The sequence below is a fragment of the Natrix helvetica genome, assembly GCF_964273705.1.
Source record: "Natrix helvetica genome assembly, chromosome: Z".
NCBI classification, from domain to species: domain Eukaryota; kingdom Metazoa; phylum Chordata; class Lepidosauria; order Squamata; family Natricidae; genus Natrix; species Natrix helvetica.
The window spans coordinates 124524957-124549911 of NC_138554.1; positions in this window are offsets into that span (position 1 = coordinate 124524957).

Below are 24955 nucleotides of genomic sequence, written 5' to 3' on the forward strand. Positions count from 1 at the left end.
CAGAAAGTACAGAATATAATTGATTCAGCAACTACAGACAGAATTTCTGACTGCCCGTCTCTTTACTGTACTTACCCAGCTATAGATTAAAGTGAAAGGAGGACTGCTGTTGGTTTCCGAAAACTTAAGTATAGTAGGAGAAATGCTAAAACTTTTGTGTAGAGGTGACCTGACTTGCTGCATTTAAGGATAGACATGTTTGGGATAGTGATTAAGGCACCAGAACTCCTAGAAACCAGGACTCCATAAGTTCTAGTCTAACCTTAGGCACCAACTCACCCTGAGCCAATCACATACACTAAGTTCTAAAAAAGGGTAATGTCAAACCACTTATGGAAAACCTTGCAAAACAAAAAAGTATCTCTGCAGGGATTCAAAAAGATATTTCTAAATTCATATGGCAAGGGAAAAAAAGAAGTAAAGAAGGAAGTTTTAACCATCTTTAGTGGACTTGCAATAAACCAAAGAAATTCTGGTTTTTTTTTTCTACTTTAATTCAGTAGATGCTTAAAATAAATGTAAAATTGAAACCAGAAATTTTCCTTTTAGGTTTGACGTACAAATAATTTGATAGAAAATATGGGATGTTGTTATTATACGTATTCATAGTGACAAGAATCTAATGTGCTCAATGATGGAAACATATACTAAATCCCACAATGAAAGAATGAATAATAAAAGTGATGGAGTTGGCAGAGATGATGAAACTGTTTAAGGAGAAGAATTTATCTAGTTTTGTATTTATTTGGAAACCACTTCTGGACTTTCTAAGCTGAAAATAAAATTGAAACTTTAATTGTAGGTTTTTTTGATTAGAATGATTTTATTATAGAAATGGCTCGAAAACTGAAAAGCAAATGGTTGAGATTGCATTTTTCTTCATTTTATTGCACAGAAAAGTCACTCCTTTTCACCCCTCTTTCTTTGCAATTTTTCTTAATCTTCTGTTGTTTTCTGTGTTTTCAATTTAAAAACAAAATAAACAATGAATTAAATAATAAATAAATAAGTAATAAAATTCAAAACAAAAACAAAAACTGCCAAACATTTTCTGGGAGTTGTACACAAAATTATCTGCTACAACATCCTGCTGTCAGTGACTACTTCAGCTTCAACTGCAATAATACACGAACACACAATAGATACAAACTCAAGGTAAACCGCACCAAACTCAATTGCAGAAAATACAACTTCAGCAACAGGATGGTCAATGCCTGGAATGATCTACCTGACTCTGTTGTTACATCCTCTAACCTTCATAACTTTAACCTTAAACTGTCAACTGTTGACCTCACCCCATTCCTAAGAGATCAGTAAGGGCCTTCATAAGTGTACCAGTGTGCCTAATATCCTATTTATTTGTACTCATTTTCTGTGTTCTTATCATGTTTATTCTTATTCCTGATATCTTGTTCATGAGTGACAAAATAAATAAAAACAAATTAATGTCTACCTGTGATGTTATATATTTCAGTCCTTTGACACATTCTGCAAAGTTGCATTAGTTTATTTATTGAAAATGTAGCAGCGAACCCACAAAGAGTGTTGCCAAATGAACTATATCTTGGACTTTGAACTTAAGCTTTAGAGTGCTGCCACTCTAAAGTCAGTCATGAACATTTTAAGATTTTATTTTTTGATGCTCAATGTGAAACACTGGCTAAAAATACTGGGACTGTCAACTGAATTTAAAAAAAAGTTTCCTCTTTGTTGGGCCACTTCTCGGGAAACAGCTTTTCTTTTCTCCTTCACATCAGGGTTGAATAAACATAAATTCCAGTGTTTTCCTTCATGTATGGAAGCTTTGTTTCATTATCCAGGTCTGAGCAAAGCCCAGAGTCAAAGTTGTCACTGTTCCCGAGCATAGCCTGTGACTATGAGTGGGAAAAGTTTTTCTTTTCTTCATTTTCTGAAGGAATATAAGCTTTGAGAGGGAAATATGAACTGTCAAATTAACCAATTCAGTCTTGGCTTGCTTGGGTTGAGCAAGCATGTCTGAAGGTGTTCCCTGGTGAGCACGTATTTTCAAGTTGCAGATGTGAGAACAAAAAGAGAAAAATATGAATAGGACTTAAAAGGAAGTGGGAATGAATGGCAAATGGGTTTGAGGACAATATGGGCAGCAAAGAGCTATCCATTCATGACTGCCAAAGTCAAAATGGCCATTAGATGGTAGTAGAAATAGACCAATTTTTATTTTATTTTAAAGGCAATTGGACTTGTTATTTTTCTTTACAACATTTGACTTCTCATCCAAGAGTTTTCTTCAGTTTCAACTAATGTTGGGGACTGGAAAGAATTTACACACTCTGCAATCATCCAGAACTCTTGAAGAAGCTTCTTAAATGAGAAGCAAAACATCTTAATGAAAAATCAGAAAATCAAGTTGGAAGCACAATAATCAATAGAACTTCCACAGACATTTAACAAAAAGAACTGAAAATTCTAACTCGATGTTTCTCAACTTGGGTAACTTTTAAGATGGGTGGACTTCAATTCCCAGAATTAGCCTGCCAGCCTGGGTCTCAACTTAGTTTCTTTCAGTCATTAAAAAAAGTTGTTGATAAAAAACAGAGTGACTTTTCAGAAAGAAAGCTTCTGGGGAAATGTCAGTGTAGTCTTTTTTTTGGGGGGGGGGGATGGGGCTTGTCCATTGCTTCAGTATTTTTCCCCATAGAGATTTAATTCTGTTACTAAGAAGCCTGGGAAGATGCTAAAATCCAGAAATCTCAAGTCAAATATTGGCAGACATATTAGTCATTTGATGCACAGCAAACTATGATGGGAATTCAGAGATTTGGATAGCTTAGTACATAATCGTACTTCTTATGCTCTATTAATATACTAAATTTTTAGTGAGGTTATTTAAAATGGCAATACTAGAACTTCAGTTAAATCCATGAGGTCAATAGCATAGCTAATGCTAATTTAAATGATAATATTTATACTTTAATGTTTTAATGGTTTTTAATGCCATCTTTAGCTTGCTGTACACTGCTTAATGTTGCTTGATGGCAAGATGTGAGGCATATAAAATATAATAAATAAATAGATAGAAAAATAAATAAATAAACCTATCTATATAAAATGGCTGTGTCTGTGTATGTTCCAGCATCACTGTGGAATGCCTAGAGCAATTTCAACTAAACTTGGTACAAAGATGATTTACTCTCTGGAAACAAATACTGTGGGGGTAAGACACCCCTAATGCCCCTCGAGGTGGGTGTGTCCCCGTTTGTGTCCTTGAGTGCATAACTCCAGAACATCTGGGCTGCTAAAATGAAAAGGACTGAATTATATCTATAGTGTCAAGTCACAGTACTTTTGACAGTGATAGTTGCATTTTGGATTCAGGTTCTGTTAAGATACAGCCTATTGTGTCTTAAAATGGCTTCTACTGTACAGTACAATAGACGTCCGGCAGTATTCCACAAGGGGGCTCCCTCTAATGCAGGATTGGGATAAATACATACCTGGGCAATACCGGTTTATCAGCTAGTAAACAAACAAACAAACAAACAAATTCAGTAATACCATTAGAGAAAAAGAAACTTTCATTAGAATGTGTCAGTACTGCCTAAAGGAACTGAGAGAGAAGAACATATCCCCTCTCTCAGAATGAATGCACCCAGATACTATGAAATTTCAAGGAGTAAGTTGTTTAAAAATTAAGACTACTTAATTGGTAAGAAAAAAATAACAAGGTACAACAAAAGCAGGAGACAAACTAGAGATATGGTTATTCCATTTACCAAGAAACAAAAGGAAAATAAGGACATGGGAGAGAAGCTGAGTCCTTGAGAACATCAAGAAGAGATGTATTATTTACTTGGACTTTTCAATGGCTTTAACAAAATCTCTTACTATCTCCCTTGAGTAAATTTAGCAGCAATGGGATGAAAGGAGAAGTCCTTTTATGAAGACAGCACACAACAGGAATACATGATCAGTTGATGAAGTGGTAAAATTATCTGGTAGTGGAGACTTCTGTCTCTGAGTTTATTTAGAAAGTGTTCTGGAGTTTGGGGAAAACAATGAGGTTTTCAAATGCAATTTATTTTGAATCCTCAGTTAATTATTGCATTCAGTATTGGAGGCTGCATGATTTTAATTGCTAGTAATCGATAGATAATAGATTGCCACAAAGTGAAACATGTCACTGAGTTCATGTCTGTTCTGGGTTTCCTTTCTGATTGTTTTTTTGTGGAAATACAATATTTCATTGGACTGGCCTTTAGATTGACTCAATATGCCTCTTCATGTTTACTTGAGAGTTTACCCAGAGCTTGCCGATGATTGTACCTTAATCATCTCCATGCCGATTAAGTGTTGCTGTTTATTGTACTTGTGACTGAGTTTCAGAATTTTAGATTTTGCTCCAATGATTAATCTTTTTCAACCGACACTCCTGATACTATTGGTTTTAATATCTGATCGATAGATGTGTTGGATGTTTTTGTTCTGACTTAGGCTTCCTCAAAAAGCACGAGGGAAACCTCTTTTATTAAACGAATGTGAATTCTTCTCATTCACATTCAGCAAGGCCTGGCAAACAGTCTTTCAAAGGAATATTTATGACTAAAGACCTTATCTATCTTGGAAAGCTGCCATGTAAATATTTTCCAAACGCAGTGCTGTGTAAGGAAAGAATGAACACAGAGTCTCTCAGATTCATAGACAAATCTTCGCACGCCTGAAATGAATCTAATGACCGAACGAACAAATTGTTTCCTGCAAAAGCCCACTCCTCTTTTGCTCCTCTTTTATTTTTTATGGGAGGGACAAATCACCTTCCACCTGTGACTTTACTCCCAAGTCTACCCTGATTTTTGAGTTGTTCTTTTCTTCTGGCAGCTCTGCACATGCGCACACTGGGAACAGGTTCCAGCTGTTTCTCTGTCTCACTGATATCTGACTCTGAAGGCAGCTGATAACTGGCATACGGTTCTATCCCTCTCTCTGCCTCTGACGCAGAACCCTCATCCGAGCCTTCCCCAGACTCCAGGACTGGCCCATGTTCCTCCCCAACCTCCTCACTGTCCGACTCTGCTGCCAGCTCTGCTGGCTTTTGAGGGGCCACATCAGTTTTATTTCTTCATTATTACTATATATTACTATATAGTTGTGTTTATTGCACATTTTATGTTTTCAGCACACTTTGCTTTTGTGCCTTCGAGTCAGTGTTGACTCTTGGTGACTGCCTGAAATTTTCTTGACAAGATTTTAGAAGTGGTTTGTCATGGCCTCCTTCTAAGAACTGAGAGAGAGTGACAGGCCCAAGGTGACCCAGCTGGCTTTGTATCCAAGGTGGAACCAGCATTCATAGTATCTAGCTTGGGGCCTTAACCAAACTGTCTCTCTTCTTATTAAGCAGCTTTTACAGTAAATGTTCTTGCTTTTTAATTTCTCTCTGATGATTAATTCTTTACAACCGTTACTTGATCTGTATAATTAGCAAATAATTTTTCATAAAAGTATGATTTCAAAGATATTGAGGCATCACTCAGTCAATCTTGTCAGGGTTCAGAAACTAAACAGGGTCAATTCTGGCTAATATTTGAATGGGAAATGTTTAGGGAATTCTAAGGTTGAATACTAGATCCCTACAGAACATAATGACAAAACATTCTAATATAATTGCAAAGAAGGCATCACAGCTTGTATTTTGATTCCAGTTTTTTGTTCGTCAATTTGGGGGACTTTTCTTTTGAAAACTCTCTGATACATAATAAAGGAAATAGGTTTAATTTACCAATCAATATGATTTTTTAAAAATGTAATGACTTTTAACATCTAGATAGATATGCAGATGAATCCAGTCTTCTGGATAGTCAGTAGAGATTCTTAGCACACATAGTTCTCGACTTACACTACAATTGAGCCCAAAATTTCTGTTGCAAAATGAATTTTGCCCCATTTACTATCTTGTTGCTATAGTTGTGTTTTTAAACATATTTATTATTGAACAATTTTCTTCATTTGGTACCACAATTTCAATTTTTACAACACTCTTATATTGGTATATCTGATATGTACGTTCAAGTTATTTATATTACTTTTCCTTTTCTTTTTTTGTATGTATCTATTTTATACAGTATGCTATTATAATTACATCAATAAATATCTATCTCTATCTCTCTATCTCTATCTCTATCTATATCTATATATATAACATTTTTGTCATCTTTTAATTTACTTCAACATTCTTGATCTTTACTTCTATTCTCTAACCAATTATATCATGGGTCCCAAATCCTCTTTCTTTTATTTCCATTGTTAGCCTATCCATCTCCGCACATTCTAATCCATTTTAAAATCACCATTCCATAAGAGGAGATGCTATCATTTTTCCAGTTTTGTGCATACATGATTCTGGATGCTGTTAACATGATATATTGTGGGGTTTTTGTTTTACAGTACTTTCCTGGAGCTAATAAAAATAATTCCGGTTTTAAATCTATTTTTGTTACAGTTGTTAAGTGAATCACTGCAGTTGTTAAGTTAGTAACATGGTTGCTAAGTGAATCTCATTTCCCCATTGACTTTGCTTGTCAGAAGGTTGAAGAAGCAAATCACATGACCCCGAGACACTGCAACCATCCTAAATCTGAGTCAGTTGCCAAAGATCTGAATTTTGACCAAGTGACAACAGGGATGCTACAATGGTCGTGCCTATGAAAAATGGTCATAAATCACTTTTTTTCAGGGCTATTGTACACCCACTAAATGAATTGTTGTAAGTCAAGGACTTTATTCAGAATCATATTCATTCTCCTAGGTCTGTGATGGTGAACCTATGGCATTTGGTACCATATTTGAGGGCACGAGGGGCATTGCTTTATGTCAGCTCCAGCATGTATGCACGCACTGGCCAGCTGATTTTCAGCCTTCGGAAGGCAGGGGAGGTTATTTTAACCCTCCCCAGGCTTCAGGAAAGCGGACGGAAACTGTGGGTGTCGAAAAATGGCCCAACGGGCCTACCGGAAGTCTGGAGACTTCAATAAGTTCTGTGTGCATATCTGGGGGGGGGAGCGGGAGAGGGGGTTGTACATGCATGCACTAGGGGTGATGGCGTTGCATTATGGGTACGGGCACGCACACATGCGCTATCGTGTATGCATGCATCCTTCTGGCAACCAAGCAGAAAAACATTCACCATCACCATCCTAGGCAATCATATTTGTGTGTGCGTGCAAATGTATGTGTTTCAAAGAATCAAGATAACAGCTGTGGCCACATGATTAAAATCCCACCCCTTTTTTCATGTATTTTAGGTAAAAAAGACCATGGCTGCCATCCTTTACCTACTTATCAATGTTCCTGCTCTTAGGTTTAACATTATTGCCTTTCCAGATGTGTCACCTCAACAGCTTGGTCTTTAAATCCAACTTTCCAAGCATCCAGTATTGCAAAAAAAAAACAAAAAAAACCCAAATAAAAACCAAAAAAGAAACAAAAAATTACATGGTACATTTAACATTTTCTTTTATTCACACGCTGAATTTGGGGAGGTTGTTAAGTTCAATCTGACGAAGTGACTTTATGGGAATTCTTCACCATTTCCATATTCGAGACTTTGGAATGTTGCTTTCTAACATCCTTATTGACTGGTGTGTGTCAATAAATCCAACTGATACTTATATTCCAGGTTGATGGTTTATTTCCAATTGAAAAAAAACAACCATTCTGAATATTCACATGTAAAGGTTCATTTGTAATAGTTATGCATGAATAATCATGGACAGGAAGAAGACTATAGTGTGGGTTTCATTATTGTGGTTACACATTCAGAACAAGGATTTATTTATCTGAGTAAGAGAATAAGGATAGACATGTTTTAAATTAAATAATTAATACTCTTTCACTTTCAAGAGATTTTTGAGCTTACATTGGTGCTGTTTGTATGACAGCTGGAGTGTCATTAACAGGGTCATTACTCTCTATTATTCTCTGCGTCTCAAATTTTACTCATAGGAGTAATTGACCTTGATTTCTCCTATGAGGTTGAGTAAAAGGATGGGGAAACTAGAAAAGCTTTTGGTGGTTGTTAACAGGATTATGCAACTAAAGGATAGATAGCTACATATATGTCTTGTCCACTGCATCATTCAGGTATATGCAATGATCCATATTCATCTCACCAAAATATTCTTCTCCGTTAAACCATATTTAATATGTGAAGTTTCTTTAAACTAAGAAAATGGCAAAGAAAAAAACCCCAGAAACTTCTGTCTCTGCACTAAAAATATCATACTCATGTCATTATTTATTTTTAGAGCTTTGGAATTGCATTTATGAAGTTAGAGCTAAGTGTTGTGCCTTACATTGGAAACAAGATATTCAGTTCTAAAACACATTGTTTTGGGCAGAATTCTTGAAGCCTGGGTAAAATCACTGATCAGCATGGATTATGTCTGTTGTGCAAAGCTGTCATGCCTGTTGATCATGATTAAACATTATCTACACATTAAGAATGCCTAAGAAATAGGTTTTCCCCTGTATATACATATATAGTAGTCTGCTTGGGTGAATTTGCCTCTCAAAACCCAAAGCAACATTAGAATCTGGCTTCAGTCTTAAAACTCAGAAAAAAATCCAAGCATTTCAGATAAATTAGAAGATTAGAAGTCATACCAAAGAATGTTAGATCTTGCTGTCTGTGAAGGACAAATGATTCGCAGGAAACCAATTGAGATACTCTTACATTTACTTTAATCTAATAATCTAATAATCCTACTAGCCACCTTATCTTCCAGCTCTTTCATGCAGGGTGGCCTGTCTCTACCTGTCATTTGTTTTTCTGCCTGGTTTTCTGTCCTGTTGTTCCCAAATGCTAGATAATTAACTCTTGCAACTGAAAAATAGCTTGGCAAAAGGATAAGCAACCAAGATGATTAGAGGACTGTAGGCTAAAATATATGATGAACGGTTGCAGGAACTGGGGATGGCTAGTCTAGTGAAGAGAAGGATCAGGGGAAACATAATAGCAGTGTTCCAATATTTGAGAGCCATCACAAAGAGGAAAGGGTCAAGGTATTTTCCAAAGAACTTGAAGGCCAGACAAGGAATAATGGGTGGAAACTGAACAAGGAGAGATTCAACCTAGAAATAAGGAGTAATTTTCTGACAGTGAGAACAATCAATCAATCGAACAGCTTGCATTCAGAAGTTGTGGGAGGTTCTTCATTGGAAACTTTCAAAAAGAGCCTGGACGGCCATCTGTAAAAAATGGTTGGGTGGGGATCTGCTTGGGATTTGACTAAATGACCTACAAGGTCCCTTCCAACTCTGTTAATCTTATATCTCAGATTCACTCATTCATACATATTCACAGTGTGTGTGTGTGTGTGTGTGTTTGTGTGTATTGTGTATATATGTGTGTATATGCCCATATATGAATATCTTTGAAGTTCATCTGACCCCTCTATCTTTGATACCACTAAAAAGGAAGTCTAGATTTTTATGCAAGTTGCTCCGATACAAATCCAGGAGACCCTAAACATATTTTAAACAGTTCTAATTTAAAAGAATGGGATGATATTAAAAAGTTTCTCAAGTTACCTAAATCAGAATGTCTCTTTTGGGATTAGAAAGACCATTTGGAATTATGATAAAACAATCCATGCACTTTCACAAAACTGGTGAGACCATTTGAGAGATTATTTATCACATGAATTTACTTTTGTCTTCTTTCTGGAAAGTTATAGCCATTAACCATTTTTATTTTCTAAGAATACCACTGGGTCCTATGTAGTAGCATGGATGTCCAATTGGCAAAATGCAGATCTCTGTGATACTATTAACAAAAGTCTAAATGGTGAAGAAGTAGGCGTGCACTTGTATTTTTTTTCCATTAGGAAAATTATAATATATATGGGTATTTCTTTTTATTCAGAAAATAGGATATTTTTGAATAAAGATATTTTTATGGGAAATACAGGTAATCCTTGACATATGATCACAATTGGTACTGGAACCTTTGCCACTAAGTAATGTGGCCATTAAATGAGTCACACCCAATTTTATGACCTGTTTTGCCACAGACATTAAGCATATCACATAATTGTTAGGTGAATCAATCTCTTTCCACTGACTTTGCTTGTCAGAATCCTCCTGGAAGGATTGTAAATGGTGATCACATAGCCCCAGGATGCTGTAACACTCCTATATGTTGGTTCCCAACTTCCCAAATTTTGACCATGTGACTAAGGATGCAGCAACAGTTGTTAAGTGCAAGAGTGGTTGTAAGTCACTTTTTCAGTGACATTGGGGGGGGGGAATCAAATCTCTAAAGAAACAGAGGACAGATCACCTAGTGTTCTACTTTCTGAAGCTCTTAAAATTAACAGAACAACAGAGTTGGAAGGGACCTTAGACGTCCTCTAGTCCAACCCCTGCTTAAGCAGGAGACCCTATACCATTCCACTATACTAATTGGTAACCATTGGCAACTATACCAATTAGTTGTCGAGTCTCTTCTCAAGAGTTTCCATTGATGGAGCACCCACAACTTCTGAAGGCAAACCATTCCACTGATTAATTGTTCTCACTTTCAGGAAATTTTTCCTTAGTTTTAGGTTGCTTCCCTTCTTGATTACTTTCCGTGATATATTCCATTGCTTCCTTCCTTCCACAATGTAGTTCCATTGAAGACTACATGTTGAGTATGCACATTGAAGATAATTAGCATTTCTATGGGTGAAAGCAAGGATCCCTAAATATTTGGGTGCTTAACAAAAAAATCAGAGACTATCCCGCCAAATGAAAGGATTAAAGCTGAACTAAGTAAATATCACTTCTTTTGGGACCCTAAACTATATTTTTTCAATGGTACTGAAAAAATCTGCACTTTTTAAAAATATACAGATAAAATTAATCTCTGGCCTATTGTTTATGTATCCTTTACTGCTATTTTCCTACCATTTAATCCATTTTTGCCAGCTGATAGTTTTTGATGCTGGCTGATGCTTAATAAATAAATATCCAATTATAATTTTTCTAGTTGAACTGAATGACATGTGGATATGTTCCAATCTGGAGATGAAGACAGCTTGGTGTGTGCTGAATGTAAACTAAAACTGGAAATTTCCCACCATCATTTTTAAACATTCACTTCTGTATTTCCTAGAGCTGCAACTAATCCCTCTCTATCTCTGTATGGAGCTTTTTCTAAGCATCTCAAACATGACTTTTAAAAAAATTGCATATTGATCATAGCTTAGATATATACTTCAGCATTTCTGTGTGTGAGGGCAAGGACCCTTAAATGCTTGATGGATAACAAAGAATTAAAGCCCATCCAGCCAAACCACCCCAACAATGACATGATTCATGAGAGAAAACTCTTTTGCTGAATTATTGAAGAGAAGATTTCAGCCAAACATTGATATAACAAGGGACGATTGGGAATTCAATCCCGTGTGGGGCTGCTTCATTCTGATACTTAGAGTTTTCCACTCTGGAACAGACAGATTAGAGAAGATTTTTCTCTGCCAAGACTGTTGGTAACAGCTGGAATGAAGCCTTTCCCCATTCCTCCCTTTTGCATCAGAGTGATCAAATTTATATTCCCAAATGTATGTAAAGTTCTTTTTTTTTTTAAAAAAAGAGAGAAGACATTCTCATTTTTCTGAGTTAAAGAACAATTCATTCACTTGGATTAGATATATGAAATATATAGGCTATTTGGTTATACATTAAATTTAGAACTTAAGGAAAAATGAAGCATAGAGATTGATTCCAACCAGTAGTGGTATGCTGCCGGTTCGCACTGGTTTGGGCGAACTTGTAGTGGTACAGGTGCGAGGCTCTGCCCACTCACCCAGATGTCATCAAGGACCGTCTGCCTGCATGCCCAGACATGCATGCTCCCACTACCAAGCCGTTGGTAAAGAAAATAGAATATCATGACTGATTCCAATCCTGTATTACCTATCCACTCCTTTGATTGTAGGAACAATAGCGCAAATATGTAAAGGAACAGGTCAGTTTGGGTCCAGTAAAACTTGGTTATAGGCAGACATGGAAGAAGTTTAACTTCTCTTGAAATATCAATCTATTCGCAAACATTCAATCCCTTTTTTCAATGCTAAATGGATTAGATCTAGTGATAGCCATGTGTGCCAAGATTGATGCTTAATTTGCACAAAATTAAATGGAACAGGGGTTAAAAACTCATTTGGATGAATGTAATTTTAGAAAGAAAATTATCCCAGCATGATCTATCAGACCGAGAAGTAGCAAACTTTTTTTGAGCAGGTATATTGTGCGACATTAAGAGTTTATTGGCTTTTTATTCACTCCTACAATGGACAGCCTTATTTGGTTTTTTATTTTTGCTATAGTAATGCAAACAAGCTTTACATCTTTCAGTTAAAGTTAGACCTTGCTCAGTGCAAGTTGGATTAGGTTACATCTTTCTTTCCTTTTGGTCCTGAAGCTTATATCTGGAATGTAAACATTTGCTCTGTTCAGGCGCTGACACAGATTTTAAGATTGGTATGAAGGCACCATCTGTGACTTTGTGACAACATTTTATCCTCTGGCACTGGGTATTAACAGCTGCCGTCTCAACCCAGAACTTCCTTAGATTAAATCATAATGGTTTGATAATTAATTAGGCCAGCCTTTTGAAAGGAGAAATATTGAGGTAGGCAACAGTGAGGGCTCTGGAGAAGGCTCTAATACTGGGAAAGGTAGAAAGAAAGAGAAAAGGATGCCGATCAGTAAAATGGGATGAACTCAGTCACAGTGGCACCATTGGAAAACCTGAAGGACCAGTTGGGCACCGATCATCATGGAGAAAATTTGTCTTTGTTTCCACAAGGCAACAACTACGAATCTGCACATGGTGAATCAATCATAATAATTGGGATGTACCAATGTGTTTTTTTAAAACAATGTGATATTTTAACAAATATTTTAAATAAACCATAGTGAGTCATGACAGAGGAGTAAGATTGGAGTTCTCTAACTTTGTGGTACTATGATATGTGAGATAGTCCAGGCATGAACCCTGCAGAGATGAACCAATTTTACTTTATTATACTTAATGGAATATTGCAAGTTTAAAAATACATTTCTCTCCCTTTTGCCTTTACAATAAAATAAAATAAATAAATAAACCAAGGAGGGTCTCTTTTGAGACAATTGTCCTGTCCACATTCTTTCTGGAGGCTGCCTCTTCTCTCATGGTTCCTGTGGCTGTGACTGTCCCCCTTATTTCCCAAGGTCATTGCCACCACATACCATAGCCTCCCTCATCATTTTGATATTCTACAAATTCAGGAATCTATGCTACCATTTAGAAAGCTATCATTTTGAGTTAAATGGTATGGGTTAAACTCAAAATAAACTGGGAAAAAATATCGAGAAACTCAGTGTTTTTGGAATAAAAGACTGACAGAAAAGGAAAACTTCCATATTAAAAATTTCTCTTTGAGCTGGATGGCACTTCTTGATATTAAAAGGTTTGGTCCTGATTATCTTATCGAAAGAATTGAAGAGATGAGGGATACTATCTTGATCTCTTGAATGAGGATGATGAAAGTTGAGTTCTTAAAGATGTTTTAAAATTTAAATCCTTTCTCCCCCATTTTAATATTACTGATGTGGTACATGGATAATTAAAGCTTTTAAAGCTTTTACTCTTAAAGACTCACCTGTGGCAGATCTAAACTCGGTGTCACCACTTGGTTTAATTCTGGTTTAATAACTATTTATTATAATTTCGTGCTGAAAATAGTACCAATAGGTATCTCCCTCCCTCCCTCCCTATCTATCTACCTACATCCATCCACCCACTCACCCACCCATCATCCATCCATCCATCCATCCATCCATCCATCCATCCATCCATCATCTATCTATCTATCTATCTATCTATCTATCTATCTATCTATCTATCTATCTATCTATCTATCATCTATCTATCATCTATCTATCATCTATCTATCATCTATCTATCATTTCCCCCTCCCTCCCTCCCTCTCTCTTTTATAGTTAGTAATATTGGCACAATCTGTTATCCTTAAATCACAATCTTGCGCATCAGGTTCTATTAAAATAAAGTTCTTCACTAACTGTCAATATTTCCAATTCAAATCGAGCTATTTACCTATTTACCTATTTAATAATTTTAATTGTTTAATTTTATAGTTATTTATATGATGTATTTCTTATATGGACTTTCGGGAGAGGGGGCGATCTATAAGCGCTCAGTAAATAAATAAAATAAATAAATAAATAATATATTATACGCCAGTTTGACTAGCCAAAAATATTGAATAAACTGTCAGGATATAAAGATATTGAGATGGATAGATGGATGGACAACAGGTAGATATTAAGGAATTCAAGCAGTGGTGAAATTCAATTTTTTTACTACTGGTTCTGTGGGCATGGCTTTGTGAGCATGGTGTGGCTTTGAGGGCGTGCCTTTATGGGCATGGCAGGGGAAGGAAAATCTTAATTCCCACCCAATTCCGGGGGAATGATACTGCAAAATCTCCATTCCCACCCCCATTTGCTCCAAACTACTCAAAATTTCCGCTACTGGTTCTCCGAACTATTCAAAATTTCTGCTACTGGTTCTCCAGAACCTGTCAGAACCTGCTGCATTTCACCCCTGAATTCAAGGTATGTAGACTAGGGCGTATTTATTCCTTAATTTGGCATCTCCAGTTTTGTTGGTATGCAATGTTAATTATTTCCAATTATCTTGTAAGTTGGCTAATAATTATAGAACCTGCAATGTAGTTTCCTTGAATAGTGGAAAGTTGGAAAGTCTTCCTAAAGATATGGACTCTGTATATGGACCATTCACAACATTTACATATGGGATCAGGTCTCCTAAGAATTCTGCTTATTGTTTGCTTGTTTTAGCCTGGTGTAGTTTACTCAATTTAGAGTACAATCTAAACTTACTTTCTCAGGAATAACTCTAATGTTATCCAATGCAATTTATTTCCTAAGTGTATTTAGGATTTCAGCCTAAATTAACTTAAGACATCATTTCAGTTGGAGCCCAGAGGGAAAAAAACCTTTTGGCATAGAACAGTTTAGATTTTGTAAAACTGGTTTAAATAAAGCAGAGTTGCATAACCTGAAGCCAAGGGCATAATGGAAGCTTTAAATGGTTTTTGTTTTGGTGGTTTCTGGATCCTGCTCCAATTACGATAGCCAAAAATCAGCAGTTGACTGCAGCACAAAATAAAAAATAGGTTTTTTTAAAAAAAGAGAAACACAACTACCATACAAAAATCCCTTAAATCCTGATTATTCTCCTGTGTATGTTCTGATCCTACATTGTTTTTCATCATTGCTCCATCTACGGTGTTTCTTAGGATCTCCTGCAATTGATATTTAGATATCAATGTGCAAGCCAGGGAAAAAATAACTGAAGTATATTGTTCCTTGTCACGATGAGCTTGCAATTCTACAAATATGATAACTACACTGCCTGCCCCAGCATCCAAATAATAAGTGAAACTATTTAAGAAACATGTCCAAAAACAATCATGACTAGTCAATGTGGTTTAGGAAATTAGACCACCCTGGTATGGAGTACAAGTTTGCTATGGTTTTGCATGCTTAGCTGTCGTTCTGTCATAAATAGCATAGCAGGCAGGAATTAAACTTTTAATAGTGTGAAAGACACAGCTGGGTGGTCCAAATAAGTAAGGACCAACAGTATCTTTGTTGAAGTCATCCCCAAAAACCATTCCAGTAGAGATTTAAGCTAACATGAATTTTCTGATGTTTTAACTCTCAAATATGTAAAAACGAGTCCAATATTGGTTATGTATGATTAACTGGTGACTAACATTTGCTCCAAGTTGAAACAAGGCATATGCTTCTGCTTAGTGCTGCTAATCTGGGATGTCATCAGTAGCAAACAAAATCCAAATTTGGTTGCACAAAATCTCTGTTGGCTTTCTACAAGGAGAGACAAATCTTGCTGATTAGAAAAATAATTGTCTCAAAACATTTGTATATAATGAAGCTTGTGAAGTTAATTGCCCTTATCCAAGTGTTTCAGTTGACTGTAGAGTTGGTTCAATATATTTTTCAGGCTGAAGGAAAAGACGAGGTTGCTTATGAAGGCAAGTTTTGGTGACGTTTTATTTGAACAGTGGTGCCTGAAGTCCATGCTCTCTGGAATCTACTTTCTAGAACTATGTAGGTGGACACATATCCAGGTATGTCATTCTTAAATTTTTTTGCTGTTGTTACTTAAGAGAAAAATCTGATATTTGGGTGGTGTGCACATTTCATCCCACTACTAGTCTATTCCAGGTATTGCCATGGCTGCTACTACCACCGAGCCTGACCTCATGGAACCCCCCATCACCGCCCAGCCCCATTGCGGGGCCTTCGGGCATCAAGCCCTCACGCAAGAGGATGGTGCTCAAACTTAAAGGGCCCCAGGCCAAAGCCTCCAAAGAGGCACAAAAGGCAGAAGGCTGCCTTCAGAGGGCTCTGGAGAGAGAATTTCAGAAGGCCCTAAATCAGGATCTCAATAAGATCAAAGCGGCCGTAGAATTCTCTGCCAACGCATCCCTTAATGTGGTTCGTTCTGCGTCAAGGGCCATGGACTCATCAGTTACCACTCTGGCTTAAACAGTGTCAGGCTGAAGCCAGGGTCAAATGGAAACTGGCTTCAGCTCCCTTTGCAGGGGAGCATCTCTTTGGGGCTCCTTTGTAACCCCTCCTTATAGAATCATGGGGCAAACGAAAAATTCTGCCATCCCAATTCCAGAAATCTGAGGGCAGGTACTTCCCATATTATAAGCACTCGCCCTTTCGAGGGTCAGATGGGGGGGGGTTAATGCCTCCCATCCTCAACGACAGGCTTTCCCCAGATAGGTACAGCAATCCCAGGACAGGACAGGCAGGGGAGGACAACGGCTAATGGGCATTCTCACCAACAAAATGAATATTTCTGGCCATTTTAAATGAATTTTTTTTAAAAAATAATAATAATAAGGAAGGATAAGAAGTCTGCCAGATGCCTATTCAAAGACTTCTCTTTGAAAATGACCCTGAAATATAAGCTGGGACAAATGGAGTAACTAGACTGTTTACTGGGAATGAAAAGCATGAAGAGGGTGCTGGTTTTGATCTAAGCTCTAAACAATTTAGGACCAGGCTACTGAAAGAATGTGTGTTTTTTTAACCCTTTCATTACAAACAATTAAGTCTGTTATGTCTTTTGATTCATTTTTTCCATTTGTGAGCATGAACGGATTTGTGTTTCAACCACATTCTCAAACAAGCAGTTAAAAACCAAACTGACTATTTCCATTCATTCTTGGATCTCTGAATGGCTTAATAACTTTTTAAGCGTTTTTTCATCTTATGTCCACACTTCTACTATGTCACATAGCAGAATAATGTATCCGAAAGTGGCATAGATTTTCACCATCCACTGGTGCATAAAATGCTGCTTATATTTTCATTAATGTACCTTCCACAACACAAATGACACAAGTTTGTACTTTCTGGCATATACACCAGCACTTTTAAAGTTATACCTTCATTGCATGAATTACTCAACTCTGTTCCACAATTCAGGTTACAATCACTGAGACTTACCCCCCCTCTAAGTTTCACCACCACATAATATATCTATCTTTATTTCATTCATTAATGTTCCTTACATTTATTTTTATATTTCAAGTCATAATCTTCCATATGTCGTAACCTTCCATTTGCCAGATTGCCTAAAACTCGTTTCTTCTGCAGCCGACCATGGCTTGGGTCAACTGAAGCCTTCAAACACTGCTTTTAAATAAGATATAGATGGAATTTATTGCACTACAATCCTTAAAATTATATCTACGCGACTTAAGGCATTCCTTAAGTAAGAATAGAATTTGTCACTTTGGACACACATTTTGGCTACATTCTAACAGGGGTCTCCCAATTTGGCAACTTTAAGACTTGTGTACTTCAACTTCCAGAATTCCTCAGTCAGCCATGCTGGTTGGGGAATTCTGGGAACTGAAGTTCACAAGTCTTAAAGTTGCCAAATTTGGAGACCCCTTTCCTAGAAGAGCAGCAAACTTCAGCATCAGCTGGTATCCAACCAAAACTAAATATAATTTAACTGAATTCAATTAAAACTTCAATTTATGACTACATATTGCTAATATGATGACTCTTGATCTATTTCACAGTTAACTCATTCTTTTATATTAAGGGAATGACTTGACAGCAACTTCTGCTGAACCTCTGGTAGACGTAAATCCTATGGTGACCTAGAACCTAAAATTATGCTCCTCAAGTATAACAGGAATGAGAGAAATGCTGTCTTTTCCTATCCTGTTCTTTTGCCATCTATTTTATCAATACTTCTGTTTTCTGAGCAAGACAATTATTATTCAAGGCGGGAGGGTGAGAGTTAACAGAAACAGGGCTGCTGTTTCTAGCAAAGCCTTTGCCTTTTGCTCTATGAGCTTCTCTTTTTAATTTTTTTTTCATTTTGACCTCCTACAGAGAGTCAACGTGCTCCAGCTGCAAGCTTTTTGCCCCCCTCCTATACTATCTCTAATTTCAAACCCACAAGAACATTAAAAAGTCAGTTCACATCTTCTCTCTAGTCAGTCTGCCCCCGGCTCTGTCATGGCAATATCAGCTTTATGTTAGCACAGTTCTGGAAGTTTGCCTTCCAAGTTTGCAAAATGTGGAAGAGTCAATTTGAGAAACATCCCTCTCAGACTTTAGGAGGTTCAGCTGCACTTTAGGCTTCTGAGAATAAGGCCATTGAATATTGAAAGCAATATTCTTACTCGGATGAAAGGGCACCATCCCTTACGGCTGGAGTCGGTAGACATTGAAATGTACTTGTATGTATACCTGGGCACACAGACAAAGCCAGATCTCCCCAAAGAATATGTAACTCCTTCCTCCTTTAGCTTTTGGGATCTTTAATGTTTGACTCCCAGCAAAACTGGTGAAAACTGTGTTTTCATTGGCCAAGGTAAGCTCGAAGTTGGAGAAGCAGGAATGAAGACAATACTTGCTTCACCAACATTTATTCAGAAACTTTCAGAAATTAATTTCTTTGTGATCTAAATATAGGGAGGGAGAGGTGGAAAGAGGAAGGAAGATTATGAAATAGACATAGGTAGTCCTTAATTTACAACAGCTCATTTAGTGAATGTTCAAAGTTAGAACAACACTGAAAAAAGGGACTTATGACAGTTTTTCAGACTTATGATTACTGCAGCTTCCCCATGGTCAGTTCAGACCTTTGGCAGCTGACTCATATTTATGACACTTGCAGAGTTCCAGGATCATGTGATCACCTTTTACAAACTTCTGACAAGCAAAATTAATGCAGAAACCAGATTCACTTAACAATTTTGTTACTAACTTATCAACTGCAATGACACACTTAACAACTCTGGAGATAAAGGTCATAAAATGGGGCAAAAGTCATTTAACAAATATCTCACTTAGCAATAGAAATTTTGGGCTCAATTGTGGCCATACCTTGAGGACTACCTATCATTGTTTGCAGAAGTAAGTTACACTTATGTGGGAGAGAAGATTTTAACAGCCTGGTACTTTAGAGAAACATCTTGGTAAAACAAATTCCAATAATGGTTTCATTATTATGGAAAGATCAAATGTCTACAAATCTTCATGTATATTTACATGTAACCTATACATTTATATTCAGAAATAAATTTTCTGAATTTATTCACAATAAATATCTGTAAGACAGCAGATATTGCAACTGTAGTTGACCTCTCCCAATTATATTTAAATCCCACAAAGCTCAACTGGTATTAGTTGTGAATAGCTGATTACATAGAGATGCCTTCGAACTGAGTGAGGAAGAGTTCAACATAATTCAACAACAAAGTTGCTGAACTTTGTTAAATTTTATTTATTCATTGACTGATTAATTCAATTTCTATAGCATCCAACTCAACCAAGTGACTGGACAGTTTACAGTTCTAAAAATTATAAAACAATTAAAGCAAAAAACAGTAAAAGTATCTGAAAAATAAATAAGTACAAATAATGGCTGTCATAATTAGTCAACTAATAGTAAAGCCAAGTAACAGAGCCCTTAAACATTCATATATATATATAGTTTTTACATTTAAAACAATGCAATGCCGCGGAGTCGGAGTGATCATATATTCACATTATGTACAGCTAGTTTCAACCATTAACAGTTAATCTACTTAATACATTGTCTGTCCTTCTGTTCGATCACAATATATACATTTGTTCCAGTCTTGTCATCTTAACTTATACCAATCATAAAATCTATTCCATACCTCAAAATATTCGAATTCCCCTTTATTTTTAAGTTCCAAAGTGAGCCTATCTGCTTCTGCACAGGCCAACACTTTTCTGATTATATCTAGCTCTGATGATGTATTTTCTTTTTTCCAATGCTGTGCATAGGTTATGCGCGCTGCAGTTAGTATATGTATGATTAGATAGAGTGTATCTTTCTTAAACCCCTCCGGTATTATGCCTAGGAGAAAAGTTTCTGGTTTAAACATAATTTGTTCTCCCACTATTTGTTCTAACCATGATTGAATCATTTTCCAATATTTTTTTGCCTCATTGCACGTCCACCACATATGATAGAAAGTGCCTGGTGTTTTTTTACACTTCCAACAATTTGGGGCCAGATTTTTAAACATTTTAGAAAGCAGTGCTGGCGGGAGATGCCATCTGTAGAACATCTTGTAAAGGTTTTCTTTATACGCCGTAGCCAATGTTAATTTCTGATTAAGTATCCAAAGTTTTTCCCACTTAGCTAATTCCACATTGTAACCGAAATTTTTCGCCCAGGCGACCATGATTTCTTTGACATGTTCTTCCTCTAGTTTATATTCCAACAAAAATCTATACAGCACTTTGATCAGTCTGTTTTCTGTCTGTATCAACAGTTTATCTAATATTGTGTAGTCTTTGGCAATATCTTCATTCTTCCTATCCTGTGCATACCTTGATTGTACCTGTAAATAAGACTACCATTCTACTTGTATTCCTTGTGATGTCAATTCTGATCTAGTTTTGATCTCCCCCTGCCTGTTCAATAGCTCTTTATATGTGACTATATTTTCCACGTTAATTAAATTTGGGTGTATGTATGCTTCCATCGTAGATAGCCAAATAGGTATTTTGGTATAGTGGTCATATTTAATTTTGTTCCATATTATTAACAGAGATTGTCTAATGTAGTGTCTACTAAAATATTTGTGTGCAGATCCTTTTTCATACCAGAGGAAGGCATGCCAGCCTGCTTGGAGGTCATGACCTTCCAATTTGACTAATCTTTTATTTCTCAGCATTATCCATTCCCTTAGCCATGTTAATATGGCCCCAGTATAATAGAGTTCCCAATCTGGTACACCAAATCCTCCCTTTTCCTTAGTGTCTTGCATAGCCTTAAGTTTTATTCTTGGTTTTCTTCCCTGCCAGATAAATTTTGAAACCAATTGATTCAAATCTTTGAAGACACCTTTTTCTAATTTAATGGGAATATTCTGAAATAGGAAAAGAAATTTTGGTAATATATTCATTTTTATAACTGCGATCCTGCCCATCAGGGACAGTTGTAGGTTTTTCCATCTTTCTAGATCCTTCTTAGTTTTATTAATCAGATTGGTATAATTGTCTTCTTTGATGGTCACACACCTCGCAAATAAATGTATACCAAGATATTTAACTTTTTTGACAATTTGGATTTGAATTTCTTTGTTAACTCCTCTTTTGCTTTTGATTTCATATTTTTAGTCAGCATTTTGGTCTTTGTCATATTTATCTTTAGACCCGCTATTTTCCCATTCCTCAATGAGTTTCGTACCAGACTTCATAGGATCTTCTAGCACAAACACTAGATTGTCTGCAAAGGCCTGTAACTTAAATTGCTCCTTTTTAATTTCTAGTCCCTTTATCTGTACCTCTTTACGTATATTCCTGGCTAGTACTTCTAGGGTTAGTATAAACAACAGGGGGGATAGGGGGCAACCTTGTCTTGTACCTTTCTGGATTACAATACTTTGTGTTAGTTCACCATTGATTATTACTTTGGCTTTTTGGTTTGTATAAATTGCTCTGATCGTGTTTATAAATTTATCCCCACAATCCATGTATTCTAATTGTTGGTGCAAAAATTCCCAGTTGTCATTATCAAATGCCTTCTGGGCATCGAGAAAGATTAGTGCAACCTGTTTGTCATTGTGCACTTCATAATATTCAAGAATGTCCAACATAATTCTCATATTGTTTTTAATTTGTCTTCTGGGGAGGAATCCGTTTTTATCTGTATGGATGAACGATGTAAGAAATTTTTTCAACCTTTCTGCTATTATTGAGGCAAAGATTTTGTAATCTGCATTTAGCAGTGATATTGGTCTGTAGTTTTGTATAAGCACCTGGTCTGTGTCCGCCTTAGGTAATAGTACAATGTTAGCCTTCGTCCATGGTAATGATGTCTTTGCCTCTTTCAACACAGCGTTGTAGACTTCCAACAACGTTGGGACAAGTATATCCTGGAATTCTTTATAAATTTCCGCTGGCAACCCATCCGCCCTGCAGCTTTATTATTCTTTTGTCTTTGTATGGCCTTGGTTATCTCTGATGTTTTAATGTCTTCATTGAACATGTCCTTAATCTCCTCTGGTACCTTTGGCAGGTCTGACTTTTCCAAATACTGTAATATTCCTTCCTTTGTATGGTCTCGGTTTTCTTTATATAATTGTTCATAAAACCCTTGGGTAATCTTTTTAGTTTCCTCTAGTTGGTAGCAGATCTTGCCTTTTTCATCTTGTAGTTTATTAATCCAGTTCTCTTGTTTTTGCTTCCTCAACCTATAGGATAGCCATTGCCCCGGTTTATTTGCATTCTCAAAGAAGTTTTGTTTTGCTTTTTTTATAGATTGTGCCAATTTTGCTTTTTCAAATATAGCCAATTCATGTTTAATCAGTTCCATATTTCCTTTTATACTTCTGTTCTGCGGTTTCTTTTGCAGTTCACTCTCTAAATTTCTATACCTTTCTTTCAGCTCTCTTATTTTTAGATTCTCGATTTTTTTCTTCCTGGCTGTGGCTGATATTGTGACCCCTCTTATAAATGCCTTAGTCACATCCCATATATTTTGTATGGATGTGTCTCCTGGTCCGTTTTCTTTGAAGAAGAATCTTAATTCTTGGTTGACTCTTTTAATATATTCCTGGTCTTTTAGAATTGATCTATTGAGTAACCAATGGTAACTGCCCTTTTGTTTTTTCCAAATAATCCTCATGGGATTGTGGTCAGCCCATAGATTGGGTTCTATATCTATCTCCTTCACTTCTGAGATTAGTTCCATCGGCAGCCAGACCATATCTATCCTTGACCAGGATTCGTGTCTATTCGAGTAGAAGGTATATTGCTTTCCCTCTGGACATCTTTCTCACCATACATCAAACAGATTAAGTTCTTCAGCCATTTGGAAGAATGACCTTGGCAAAGTTCTCCTAGCTCCTTTTCTCTTCTTTCCACTTTTATAGTCCCGTTTCGGGTCAACTATAGCATTGAAATCACCCAGTAAACAAACATTTTCGTTTCCCATCTCTCGAATAATGCTATGTAGTCTATGATAGAAATTTTCCTGGCCTTCATTAGGTGCATATATTACAACCAGTGACACCTTTTTTTGGTTTAACATTATTTCCACGATTAGTATTCTCCCTTCCTCATCATGATAGATTAGTTTAGTCTGAATTGTGTCTTTGACATATAATGCTATTCCTCTTTTCTTTTGGTCAGCCAGTGCCGCATAAAGTTTACCCAATCTAGGACATTCTAAGATCTGGATCTGTCTTTTAGTCATATGGACCTCTTGCATTGCAATTATATCGTAGTTCAAATGTTTTAATTTATTAAATATTGTTTTCCTCTTCTGGGGTGAGTTTAGACCATTAATATTCAATGATAGAATCTTGATTTCTCCCGACATACTTCTATGTGTATTTGGGTCGTGTGCTTCTTGTTGCCCTTATTTCTCTCACTTCCTTTGGTTCTTCCCCTTTTTCGTCTAGAACGACTTCTTTCTCCTTTCGTGTCTCCACTGGTTCCTTTTCTCTTCTTAACTGTGCCCTGGATCCTTGCCTCCTTGCTCCCGCCTGTTCTCCTTCGTCTTTCTCCTCCTCCTGCCCAACAAGTGTATTGTAAAAGTCTTCTGCTTGTTCTATTGTGTCTATTCTAAATATTCTATCTCTCCAGGTTACCAGTACGCCCTCCGGCATCAGCCATCTAAAGTTAATTTCAAATTTGTTCAGGACAGATATTAAAAATTGATAGGGCCTTCTTAATTCTCTAATTCTCCTCGGTACCTGTTTTAGAACTGTTAGTTGTCGTTGGTTGTAAATTATTGGGTCGTCTCTAGTTCTATTCAGCACCTCATCACGTATTGATTTTTTAACAAACTTTATATGAACTTCTCTTGGTAGATTATTCTTTTTTGCGTAATTTGTCTGTATTCTATACGTCTCGTCAATCTCACTTGCCATCTCATCCTTTTCTATTCCCAAAGCCTTTGCCATTAGGTCTGCCATCGCATCTGGTAAATCCTCGCCTTTTTCTTCCTTTACGTTCTGGAACCGTAGGAATTGGGCTGCTTTCTCCGATTCTAACGCAAGGACCGTTAACTCAAGTTCCTTGTTTGCCTGGATCAGCCTAGCACTCAGCTGCTCCATTTTTTCGTCCTCCTTTTCCAACCTTCCTTCTATTACATTTATTCTTTGTTGATGTTTATTGATCTGTTCCTGGAACTTCTCAAATTTATTGTCCATCTTGTGCATTCTCTCCTTTAATTCTACCGTATCACTCCTTATTTCTTTAATATCTTTTTTAAGCCCTTAAACATTCTGAGCCCCAGGCCTGAGCAAATAACCAAACCAAAGTTTTGTGAAAGGCAAAACAAAGTTGAAGTTCT